Source organism: Polyodon spathula, chromosome 6, assembly GCF_017654505.1.
Source record: "Polyodon spathula isolate WHYD16114869_AA chromosome 6, ASM1765450v1, whole genome shotgun sequence".
Taxonomy (NCBI): Eukaryota; Metazoa; Chordata; class Actinopteri; order Acipenseriformes; family Polyodontidae; genus Polyodon; species Polyodon spathula.
The window spans coordinates 50,893,206-50,906,834 of NC_054539.1; the positions used below are offsets into that span (position 1 = coordinate 50,893,206).

The 13,629-nt window shown below is 36.5% G+C and overlaps 1 pseudogene; it reads right to left on the reverse strand.

Annotated features, from left to right (window-relative positions):
- Positions 1-1,621: 1,621 nt before the first annotated feature.
- LOC121317687 lies at positions 1,622-11,197 on the reverse strand (annotated as a pseudogene).
- Between the last annotated feature and the right edge of the window lie 2,432 nt (positions 11,198-13,629).

Sequence of the window (13,629 nt, forward strand, 5' to 3'; positions counted from 1 at the left end):
AAGGGAAAGTAGTGGGGTTCCAAAAAAGTGTTACATGTCCCCACGAGTTATAACTAGTTAACTATCATACCTGTAATTTTTTGTTTTTTTCATTGTTAATCTTTCAAAATGGCCGCTCTAGTGCAACGATAGTGTAAGGACTATTGCCCTCATTGTCAAACAGGTAACACAGCAATACCTATATATATATATATATATATATATATATATATATATATATATATATATATATATATATATATATATATATATATATATATATATATATATATATAGGTGTGGCATATAAAGAAGCTGATTAAACAGCATGATCATTACACAGGTGCACCTTGTGCTGGGGACAATAAAAGGCCACAACACAATGCCACAGATGTCTCAAGTTTTGAGGAAGCCTGCAATTGGCATGCTGACTGCAGGAATGTCCACCAGAGCTATTGCCAGAGAATAGAATGTTCATTTCTCTGCCATAAGCTGCCTCCAACGTCGTTTTGGAGAATTTGGCAGTACGTCCAACCGGCCTCACAACCACAGACCACATGTAACTACGCCAGTCCAGGACCTCCATATACGGCTTCTTCACCTGCGGGATCGTCTGAGACCAGCCACCTGGACAGCTGATGAAACTGTCAGTTTGCACAACTGAAGAATTTCTGCACAAACTGTCAGAAACCGTCTCGGGGAAGCTCATCTGCATGCTCATCGTCCTCACCAGGGTCTTGACCTGACTGCAGTTCGGCATCGTAACCGACTTCAGTGGGCAAATGCTCACCTTCGATGGCCACTGGCATGCTGGATAAGTGTGCTCTTCACGGATGAATCCCGGTTTCATCTGTACTGGGCAGATGGCAGACAGTGTGTATGGCGTTGTGTGGGTGAGCGGTTTGCTGATGTCAACGTTGTGAACAGAGTGCCCTGTGGTGGCGGTGGTGTTATGGTATGGGCAGGCATAAGCTACAGCGTAGCTTACATGTATGATTTTGTAAGTATTCTAATCATTTTTAAGGGATAAAACTGAGCAATACAGGATCTAAAACTTTGCTCACTATCACAAGTAACCACTAGTGGGCACTATTTTCCAGAAATAGCCAGTTGACCCTACTGTGGTCAGCAACATTCAGGGAGTTGAAACCCTGGGCCTACAACAAAAGGAAATCCAATTCATACTTAAAACAAGTAAATAGAGCTTTAAAATTAAGTTCTAGTTCTACTCCCTGGTAACTGTGCTGGATGATGATACTTTAAAATGCTTTGCCATGCTGTTCTTGCTGGGTAGGTGTCTGTAAATTTAAAGCTATCTCTAACTAATATTCTACAATTAGATAACACACTGGAATGTTTTGGTCATCATTAATTAACACATCACTGACATTGCTTGTGATTTACCCAAGTATTGCTGTTGGCTTATTCCAGTTTAGAATGCGTTTTAATTTAAATCACAATTGAGGGGTTTCAGGGACATGTCTGTTCTTTCTTTCTCAGATAGATATACATAATAATATATATATATATATATATATATATATATATATATATATATATATATATATATATATATATATATATATATATATATATATATATATAATCTCTATCTATCTATCTATCTATCTATATATCCAAATTACTTGCTGTACCCTGTTTCCTTGACCTCTTTAATCGTTTCATGTACGTGGACATTTTGAGTTTCAGGAAGGAAGAATGCTGCCAAGCTGGCCAGGACTGCCACTGAGCAGAATATGGTTTGAGGGAGAAGCTTCCAGATGTCTTCCAATAGCATAATTCATGGTGCAGCAGACACTCCCACTTGAACCATTAAGGAGCTGTAACCAATGCCATTTTGTCTTAAAGTGAAAAACCACTTATTGCATTTGTCCTTGTAAAATAGCTCTCGCTTCTCACCTCAACAAACTCATTTATTTGGCAAAAAAAAGTAAATAAACAAAGCAGAAAAGAAATAGCTTATATTGAAATTGTTCCTGATAACCAAAAACAAACATGCAGGAAATACTAGCCAGAGAATGCTTTCTTAAAGCAAGTTACTTGCACTACTACTTTCATTTTTTTGGGGGGGGGGGATTCTTTTTCTCTGATTATTCTCTCCTGCCCCTAAAGATGTCATCTTTCAAATCACTTTGGAAAGTTAGCATTGCAAAGTGGTCCACTGAACTGAGAACCATACTATGTGTTGTACTGCAATAGGCTGCACCCCCTACAATATTAAAAATGGATTTTAGCCTGAAACTGAATAGACATGAAGGCATATATTAATTAGAGCACAAAACACAAACTCTATTTTTAGTTACCTAATGATCATTTTTACACATTTTCGAAGGTGCCTGGGAGCCTCGTGTACCTTGCCATTGGCTAGCAACCATCTTGCTGACTGTGGGATGCAGCTATGACAAGAGACACACAGCCATTGTTAGGGTGAAGAGAGAAAAAAAGGAACTACCAATTTGTTCTTTCAGTTCTTTAAAAGTACAAATGCTGAATTTCTTTTTAAGGAGTTTGCAAAAATTCAGAATGCACTGTTGCTCTAGTATTGAGATTTTGTTTATAGACCTCTGTGTTATTCCCGTGGGTTTTATTTGCTTCCTGTACCAGTACTTGAGAAATCATGTGATAGTGTGACATCATAAAACAATACTTTTGTGTCTGTATGCACTTTAACGGAGCTGTGAGTTATACTTTCTTGTTTGATTTCTGTTAATCTACACTATTTTATTGAATAGTTTCCAATGCAAAATCTTTAAATCTATGGGACTAAACGAGCCAGTTGCAAAAAATGTATTGTGTATGAAGTGGTCTTTCATCTATGTTTTAAAGCTAATCTAATTTCTCCTGTGCAACCTTGTAAATATTACAACATGTTTGTCTTACCACCTTAAAACAAGAGAGGTGGTGTGAACTAAGAGCAGCCTTCCCCAGTCTCTGATGAGATGGGCCAGCAGACCAAGCCATGCCAAAGACCTGTAAAAGTCTGGTGTTCAATATCAACCCACAATAGCTGAAAAGATAATACAGTTTGTGATTTTGAAGCATTTATTGCAGTCTTAAAGCTCTAACTATATTGTTACAATATAATAACATTCATAAGAAAGACTATTGACCTGATGAAGTGTATACGTAGTAGGCAAATGGAGATACCAGTAAGTCCAAATCCTGTGAGAGACCTCATTATTGCAAAAATTACACAGTAGACTGAATGAAGATCTAATTACATGTAAACAAGCAAAAGGTAAAGAAACCCCCCAAAAAACAGGTAAATATTTTCACAAAACGTGTGTATTATCAATGCTGAGAGTACAGTACAGGTGTTTTTTTTATTATTAAGAGTTAGGAATAACAAAATGAATAGAAAACTGAGAGTGTGTGCATTCATGTGACATGCACACACACACAGTCGGTGGCTGAGCTGGGATTGAACCTGAAACCAACCTGGTAACAAGCCCCATTCTTTAACCACTGGACCAAGAAACCTTTATTTATGAAGGTTTACATTATGTAAATGATATAAAAACAAATATTTTGAGAAAAGCCAAGACACCTTCTGTTGGGAACGATGTGTACGATCAAATTGAACTCAGGCATTTCCTGTCTAACAAGATGCTATCTTTCAAGTTTTGGGTGAACCAAAAGCTGTATTGTGTCTTGGTAGGGAATATTAGGTTACTTCCACATCCAAAACTATAGCTAACCACCTATCCTGGTAATGCTGTTTATGACAGATTTTATATTTAAAAAAAAAAAAAAAAAAAAAAAAAAAAATCATCACAAAAATGTGCAGCAGATGTTTCGTGTGCTATATCATAATGAGAACATCTGCTTGTGTGGATGGAACAAAGTGTCAAGCCAACCTTTAATTAGTGTGTAACACTGAATCGTTCATTAATTTATTTAAACAAGTCCAAACCATGTTGTTAATTGTATATGCTGCAGTTGAACTGCGGTTTAGTCTTCTGGAACATGTGCATCTTTGCAGTGTTGTTAAATACATAGATACAAACAGGGGTGGAAATAATTTTGAAAAATGGTGCTAAACTGTTTTGAAAGTTTAGCATCAGGGAGCCTACTGGTGCTAAATTATCAGACCCTGCCCTAAGCAATCCCCCTTGCAACTTCCCACACGACACAAACCTCTGCTTCTGTGTATGTGGATGAGTTTGGATGAGCCAGGTGAGTAATTCAAACCCAATGAGAAACGATCATCATCTATGGTTGCTAAGGAATACAAATAAATAAATACATTTTTACACGTCTACTGCCACCAGAATTTAATGTTGCCGGTGCTATATGAGGTACCTTGGTGCTAGAATCTAGCTGCATAGAACCAAATTTGCACCCCAGGAAATAAATTATCACATAATGCCTTGCAGACTCTTCTTGTCAAATCAATCCTGTCATGGCAGCCCATAATTTACAGTGCAGCTAGACAAATTGAATATACAGTGGCTCATGTTAGGGAACTTCCACGCCACCACTTCTGGGGAAGACAGAATAAATATACCCAGGCCCACCGAGAAGGCGAAGGAAATTTCCCCAGGGCCTGTTGGCTCAAAGGGGACCCTGGAGAAGGCAAAAAACAAATCCAGCCAAATTCTGGTCAAACAATACTGAAGCCCTGCACAGGACCATTTGTGTTTGAGCCCACCAGCACATTAAAGCAATTTTTTAAATTTCAATGTTTGAAATTTATAGTGAGAAATGTTTGTTGTGTGTTTATGATTTGCAGCTGTGGGTGTATGCCTCAATCTTGCTTTATGAAAGCATTTTACAGTAGTTTTTATTTGGAAGTGTGGATTTGTTCAATAAGTTTCTCTGTCAGTTTTCATGTTATTTCTCAGTTCTATAGTAGTAAAGCTTGGACCCAGGAAAGGAGGGTGAGCAGTGTGTATAATCTGGACATTATTTGGGTTGAATTGAGCCAACTTATTTGGTCATCGAAGGGCATGCTTTAATGAACAGTTCTCCCAGCTACAGCAGTGCCTCTTAATACCGCTGGTGTAAAGCCAACCAAGCATGTTTGTTATTGTAATGCTGTATCTCTCAATGTGCTTTCACAGGTTAAGGGCTATGCAGTGCTCAAATACCAATCCTTCCCTGGGCCCCACGAAGGCTCTCGGTGGCCCTGAATATACCCTTTGTAAACTATAGTATAAGCTAACTTTAATTTGCTTCCAGATTCTAGAATTGGAGACCTACTGTATGTGCAGAAAAGTAGTGGACAACAATCAATGTATTCAGTTCATTATGTTTACAGGTTTTAAGGTTAAAACTATTTCATACACATGTTTTATATAAGTGTTACATTCAAATGTTCAGTACATATACGTATGGAATAGAACCATGTATTAGGAAAACTGCTGAGGAACGACAAATAGTGCAAAATACTTCATTCAAGCACATGCAGTCCTGTGTCCTCCGGTGTAATTTATTATTATTATTTATTTTAAAAATCTCTATAGCAAGTTGATTACCAAACCCTGAAAGTTAAGTTACCAGTCTACCGAAATCCCTTATCGGTGTTCCGCTCCATTTTGGGTCATTCGTATTAAACAGAGGACATTCATTCTTTCAGAGGAGGCTGGTTTTCTGAATCATCTTTGTGCCTGGATGTGAATAGAAAAACATACATTTTCTGTAGCTGCTTAAACAAGCATTTGCAACAGTGGATTATTTCAAGACTTTTGTTTTACATAAATGTAATGATTATCGGTCTTCTGTCATTTTATTTGGGCTCCCAATGTATTAATGATGAGAGATCTCAACATAATAAAATTGAATACCAAAAGCTGTAGCCATAAGGGCTTTTAAAAAAAAAAAAAAAACAACAACAACAACAACAACAAAAAAAACCCTGCCTCTTCCTGGGCTTTTTAAAAAAAAAAAAACAACAAAAACCCTGCCTCTTCCTGGGCTTTAAAAAAAAAAAAACCCTGCCTCTTCCTGGCCATGTGGCATCAACTGAATTCCTAACTACAGTAATTATGGCTATTCTACAGCAAGAAGAGTTTAAAACCATAAGAAACAGGTTCGCATTCCAGTTTAGAATAGACAATAATGAAGGGCTGTTACAATAACAGAAAGGAGTCACTAAAAGCTTTATATAGTTGAGGTGGCTATGCACATTGTCACACTTTACAGTTTTACATGTACAGTAAACAAGAGAACCGCTTGTCCAGTTATCATGAAACTTGCTGAGTATATTCTTTACAACAAATTTGTTTATCATAATCATTACATTATTAAATATATCTTGAGCACTTTTAGATATGTTAAACTTTTTACACATACATATTGTGGCTATAGATCACCTTGATCTGCTGTTTCATGTATTTAGAGCCGTGGCAGGGGAAGCCAGAATATCATGCCATTGTTGTTACATACCTTTCCTGTTATACATCAGTGATGGTTTCTGGCAGTCGGCAGTTCAGTGTTTTAGACGGTAGGAATGCTGTACATCCACACAAAATGGCGGTGGCAGCAAATGATAATCCATACATCTTCTAGGAGCATTATCATTGGTGCCAGTGACCCTCCCAAATGTCCCATGAAGGAAGTGTAACCTAGGCTTATTTTGGAAATGCAGTCATTTAATTAAACTTACTTAAGAGCCTTTTAATTCCATATGTAAAGGGAAAGGAACTGGAGGTAAGAGAGCTCTGTAGCATTGATAGCCAGTAACTCTATGGTATGTTTACTTTCAGGTGGCTAAATGTAAAACACATATGTACCGTGCTCACCTGTGAGGATGGTGTACTCAACTGACAACAGTAGGGTACAGTTCTGCTGTACCCAGAAAGAGTGTGGTGAAAGCAGCTTCTGAAAAACCTTTCCCAAGAACAGCAATTATATTACGAACCACACCCTGTTCTGAAAAACATGTTTTATCATGCCATTGTTCATTACACTGTAGTACTTGTAAATCTAATCATTATGTTTCATATTTTCCACATGAATACTGGTGTTAAAGATGCTTGTGCCTCACATACTGTTATGAAGTTTCACCAAATTACACAACATAAAAAATTCAGAAGCTAGCAGCAATCAACCCTATTCACAAAGCTTTTTTAAGTCTCTTTTGGTGAATTCAATAAAGTTTGAAATTCCCAAAAATGTTCTAAACTGCTTTTGAATTCCATACAATAGTATAGAACAGTTTCATAAAAACAGACACAATCCATTTTCTCAAACTTTGTCCGACAGCTCATCTCTTTGGATACCCTTTAATACTAGTTAATTATCTTTACAAAACCTTAGAAGAACCATTAGACATGAATTACCAGCAATGGCCATACAATATGGGAGCTTACGGGTTCTTATAAGGTACAGTGGTACTGCAATGTTGTTTGTTGATCTCATTGGTTCATGCTATTTTAATACCATTGATATATCAGCATATGAAAATAGATCCTAGCATTGTAGCTGCCCTTGTGCTGCCATTGCCCGCAGTATAGAACCAGCGTATGGCCTAAGTTTCAAAATAAAGTGTGATAGCTTAATGCTGCACATTATTTCCTTCATGTGGTACAGCGTGCTAAGGAAGATATTATTTACTTACGTGTTGGGATGGCTGTATTAATTGCTATTAAGATCACTGTCATAATCAGAGACCAAGCCTGACTATTTCTTCGTCCAGTTTTATCCAGCAAATAGTAACAGCTCACTTTGGCTGGTATCTCAATCACTGCATAGATAAAATGAGTGAGGTACATGTCCACACCAAATCCAATTATTTTAAAGATAACTCCATAATATGTTAAAGCAGTTCCAAACCTATCATTAAAACACAATGATGAGGGCTTGTCAATTATTTGTGCTGCACATTGAATAATGGGTGTATAAAACAAAATATTTTAGAGACATAAATAAACTGCTAATCATGTGCATAGGCTGCTGTATTTAGAATATTTTTAATGTCTTGGTGTTTAAAATCCTTTTCATATACATATATATTAACTGCAGAACTATCTCTGTCTTGCTAAGGTGTAGCAAAGTGAGGGAGTGATATGCAGGAGAAAGCAGGACTGCTCCACTGCTTCTTATTGATTCACAGCATGATTAATACAGGACCTGGAGGAGGGAGTAGGGTTTGCTCATCACTCCAGGCTGTCATGTGCTTATGTGACTCAGGAACTCCTCCTCCTTACCAGTTTTGTGACACATCCATGCACTTAGACTTAAGGAAAAGACTAAATCGTTTGAGTTCAGACCAATTCAGTAAGGTTTGGTATTCAGGTTTCGGTTTTGTGTAAAAGGTCATCTTTTTTCAGAAAGCTTACACACATAGAAAGATAGAGAGAGGGTTAAGGAAAGAGATGCCCATGTCTCCAGAAATTCTTTACAAGCTGTTTCCTCTCACAAAAATATTTCATGTGTAGGTATCTGCCACTGAGATAAAGGTTTTAGAAAAGCAATCAGTATCTTATCTTCTTACCAGACTTTTCCAGAGCCCAGTGTGACTCTTCTCATTTTGGAAGTTTTCACCAGATGCCAGTATGAGTAGTTTCGAAACGAATCTTCTGCACCTGTTACTTTGCTTAGACACTAGGCACATAGAAAAAGTTTCACGTCCGAAATGACACTAATATATACATGTACTGTATGTCATTTAAGGATATGGTGGTTTTAGAAAACTATACTTAATCAACAATGATAAGAGATGTTTAAATGTATTTCAATGGTACTGATTCTCATAAGCGGTCAAAGCCAGGTACCTACAGACTACCTGTCTGACCAAATTCCTAAGAAATTCCTTCTATATATAACTTAACATGACTTTTGACATTTACAATGGATTTGGGAGACATGGCATTAAAAAAAAAACAACACATTTAAAAAATGTTGTAGCTTATGAACCCATTATGAATGTATTTCCTGTAAAATGTTCTAAGTATATAAGAAATAGAAGATCCCTTTTTAAATTTGGTTACAATTGTATTAGGCTTAAGTTGGTGCTTGTTCGGCTCCATTTTCACTGGGCCAGTTTCCAAATCAAATTGTAATGCATTCTGGTGTTTGTAGCCTTAACAAAAGAGGCACACAAAAGTTATCCTAACTATATTGGGAGGCTTACTCTTACTCTTACCATTTTACTGTGCATGTGTATGCCTAAATGTATAGCTTACAGATTAGGGTGACAGAATTATATGGAACTGTATTTTATGTTATGTATTTTTGAAGAACTGCTGTCGGCTGTTGCCAGTATATCCAGTTACCTTGTTTATAAACACAAATGGGCTTCAGTATGTCTGCCCATAGCGAGCACTCGATCTCAGATCCTAGAGGCCAGGGTTCAATCCTTCGTTTTCTTACGTTCTTATGTGACCATCAGCTACTAGGAACTGGATGAGCAAGCATAGATATGCCAAATGGCCTCTTCTCATTTATACATTTTTATATTATTTTTATATTACATTTCTCTTATGATATCTCCTCACCAATGGTATGTATTTTGGTTGTGGATTCCTTGTTTTGCCTGTATTAATGTTTGTATTATGGGATATGTTTACCTTGTTTTGTTTTATAAATAAAAGGTTTTCCCTTTTCTATTGCTCTCTACTGGCATTTTAATAATGGTGTAACACTTTTCCAGCATATCTCCTGCTTCAATTAAAAGAACATGTGCATTAGGAAAGATTATAAAAGGTTACAAAAGGTAAGTGGCTTGTGTCATTTCAATGCTTTTTGCAGGTTTCTCTTCCTAGGAGAATTTGTGGTTGGCATAATTGGACTATATTCCTGTTAGCCGCCAACCGCCAAAGCACAACTGTAGTTTCTGTGTCCCCTGTCTAAATGGATGATACACAAGATGGGTACAAAAGGGGATGGAAAAAATAACTAAAGTAAAATGATTAATTGGAAAAGTTTGTGTCACTAGCAGAAATGAGAAAAGGGTGAGGACCTGGGAAAATAATCAAATTATGAATTGAAAAAAGGCACATGCTGTGGATCGACACAAAACATAATAGATAATATCTAAACTTAGAAACTTAGATTACACTCTTAAACACCTCAACACACACACACCATCTTTCGAGCACTCTCGCCCTGTTTAACAACAAGAGCACAGAGATATAGTTTTTAAAATATTGAAAAAAAACAATGACTGTACTTTCTGCCCACATTCAACTTCTGTAATTAGATTTCAGCCCTAGTTATAAATGCACTTTGCAGAATTATAAGTAACAGTGTACTGCAATGCAATACTGCCCCATTGTGTTTGTATGTTATTAGCAGTAAAAAAAACAAACAAAGCGTTGCTGTTGCATTTTTAAGAAGTTAATGTGTGACCCACTAGAATTACAGGAAATGTCTTTATTTAAGATATTCTATTGCATATACTGTGGCTGTAGGTGAACTACTGTACTTTCTATGGTACTGACTACTATAATGTGTTATTTTTATCCTTAATGGGGGAAACAGTATGTACTGCCACTGATAAATGTATGTTTTCCTGTTATGTTTTCATAATGCAGTAATCGGGTAAAAGACAGAAGACCACTATAGTTTTCACACAATGATTTTAACTAAGTTTCCCTTTGAAATGTATACAAATTTTCACTTAAATCTTAATCAAGGTGTAACAGTTAAATAAACAAGAGATTCACTTTTACATAACTTTGACTTAATTCTGATTGCAGAAGGATGTATTCATTATCAAAAAATACTCTAATTCCCTTCTCACAAGTACAACAATTATACTGTATATGATTTGAAAAAACAAACAAAACCATGCTATTGTGATCTTTATTAATACAAAAAAAAAAAAAAAAACCCAGAAGCAGCTGACTTAAAAGTTAATGTGTTTGCTTACCTGAGATGCTGTGGTTGATATAAAGTGTGACTGGTCATTCAGCCGCCAGTGTTGGCAAGGCACAATGGAAGACTCATTGGACATCTTTCTAGAGTTATTGTACAGGATATGCAGTTACATTGTGGAGAACATTTTCCATGAGCTGAAAGACCCATCAGACTCTCTGAGGATGCCTGCAGACAGCCTCTCATCTTCATTGAATGTGGAGAAAGCAGCTTGGATCTCCGGGGTGGCTCAGTGATGAGGGGGCACAGCTGAGATGAAGTTGTGGAGCATGGAATGGAAGGGAAAAATGATTCTTGGAATGCAAAGGAAAAGAACTGCCATAAACTGGAACCTGGAGAACCCACCAACTTTATCAAGAAGCTCCTGGAACCTCATGTTCACTCTGAAGCATCAGAGATGCCAGTGGGAAGGAGATGATGTAGTATAGTAGGTAAGGGGCAGAGCTTGGAATGAATGGGAGGATGTTAATCTGTAAATTAAGAGTCATCCTCACCAATTTTAATTTGTGTAGATTTTTGGAAAACATAAGAAACCACAGGTTTTGTTGTTGTTGTTGTTGTTGTAATAATGATATAGTGTGAATGCTTAGTTATATAAACATTCCTTTATAATGTTAAATGCTTTTAGTAATGCAATGCTGTTTTTTTTTTCAAGTGATTGATGCTAAAGATTACAAGCGGTGTTGCCAATTTAAAATATTAATGTCATATTTAATCCAGCTGGGAAAAATATGCAGTTTTACGTTTCTGAAAGGCACTGAATGTAACCATTTTTGAGCTGTATTAAAGGTGGCTGTTATGTGATCAGAAGTAAAAACAAAATTAACTGTTTAAATAAAGTTTATCATGATTATTTTCTAGATTATTGTTGGTTTCTTAAAAAAAAAAAAAAAGTGTGGCATGTCTGCCAAACACTATTGAATAAAAAAAATTACATTTTCACATATACATTTTTTTAAATGACCTTTTTTATATTATTCATGGTAGTCCTGAGTACTCAAATATTGAGTGGTATTGATTTTTTCATATGACCAAAGCGTTTTAAAATGTTTTGAATTGCCAAGCTCACTGAGTTGGCAGAACTTCTAGTTTCTGTTGTTGTTCCTTGGTCTGGTGAGTGATACAAATACTATCCCCATGGATACCAATAGCGTTCCTTGACCTCCACCCCTAACCCACCCCCACCAAATAAGGTACTGTAGATCTTAAATTAAAATAACCAGATTCTAATTGTTATTACCATATCCCATTTCAAATCATGTGGCACTGTAATGTAGCCTCTCCGTACTCAGCTTGTTTGCCCTTTAGAACATAGACCCAAACACAAGAATTGCACTTTTATTTTTACAAAACAAAGTAAACACAACAAAACAAAAGTCTAGCTCAACCGTAGAGCCTAACTGCACTTGAAACAGTCCCTAACTACCAGACTGGACTAAGCTGTTTTCTAGTGACAATCACTTTACACTCTACTCTACTCTACTCTACTCTACTTTACTCTACTCAAACCTGCTCCCTTGTGATATCTGATCTAATGGAGCTGGAAGCTATATTATCTATATTATAGCTATCTATAATATGCGGCTGTTCCCAATTGACACCAATTATCCTGTTTGGGAATAGCCACATTCTCACATGTTTTTGGTAGGGACAGGAATTAACCCCGTCCCTTTCGACCACCACCAAAACACAAACACCAGCCACACTTTATTTATATACAGAGCTCTTGTTGTGCCACAGTGACCTTTCCTATTTTTCAACTTATTCTCTCTCTACTATACTAAAAATGGCCAGGACAAGAGGCTGCGAATTCTGCTTAATACCTCCTTTGTCTGGCATAGATACCTTGCTTTGTGGCAGTACAAGTTCTTAAAAATACATGTGTTTGCTTTCTTGACTTGTAGCTAGATAAGTGGTTAGGGATCCAAGCACTTCACAAGGACACACTGCTACACATTAACCCTGACTGACAATGCCCAGGATGGGAGCTTCAGGCCAGATTTATACCAATTGAACTTTCTCCATCTCTAACACATATTGTTTATATTGAAAATATGTGATACTATTCTCATTGGAATTTATTCAAATCACAAAACGTTTGTGTGGATAAAGCATCAAAGGACCATTGTTAGATAATCTTTTTTTCTAATTAATGGTTTCTAAAAGATCAATATCAATTGCATGTACTGTAAAATGCAATCATTAATTGTGTTGAGGGGCGACTCAACTGAGTAATTTTTCAATTTAAGTTCATACCCAGGCCTCAGCCTATTGGGTTTTTAAACTGAATTTGGGCGGGCATTGAAGTGCATGCAAGAAGACAGTCATATACCCTGAGAGGCAGGCTTACTGCAGGTATTAACATATTTAAAATGATCTCTAGTTAAAGGGCATTTAGCATATGCATTTCCTTACACAAGAAATACTTTTCATACTTTTATTTTAATAACAACCTTAGAGATTAAATGTAGAGGCTTAAAACTAGACAGTAGTCATCATGTTGGAAAGTCAATCTGAACATGTGTCCTTCACGCATCAGCTGTGAGAGGGTCTCCTAATAAGACAGCTGTCTTGTTTTTTCACACTGCAATCAGCTGATGCCTGTAATACCTTGTGCATTTTTACCAAACACATTATATTCCGTTCGTTCCTGTGTTCCACTGTAATTGTTTGTAGGCATAAAACCACATTGCAGCCTTTTACCACAAAATAATAAATTTAAATACCTTTCTGTACATATATAATACAGTAAGAACATACCAAAGGATGCATTTTTATAATGAATGAATGATATGTCAAGCAAATTGT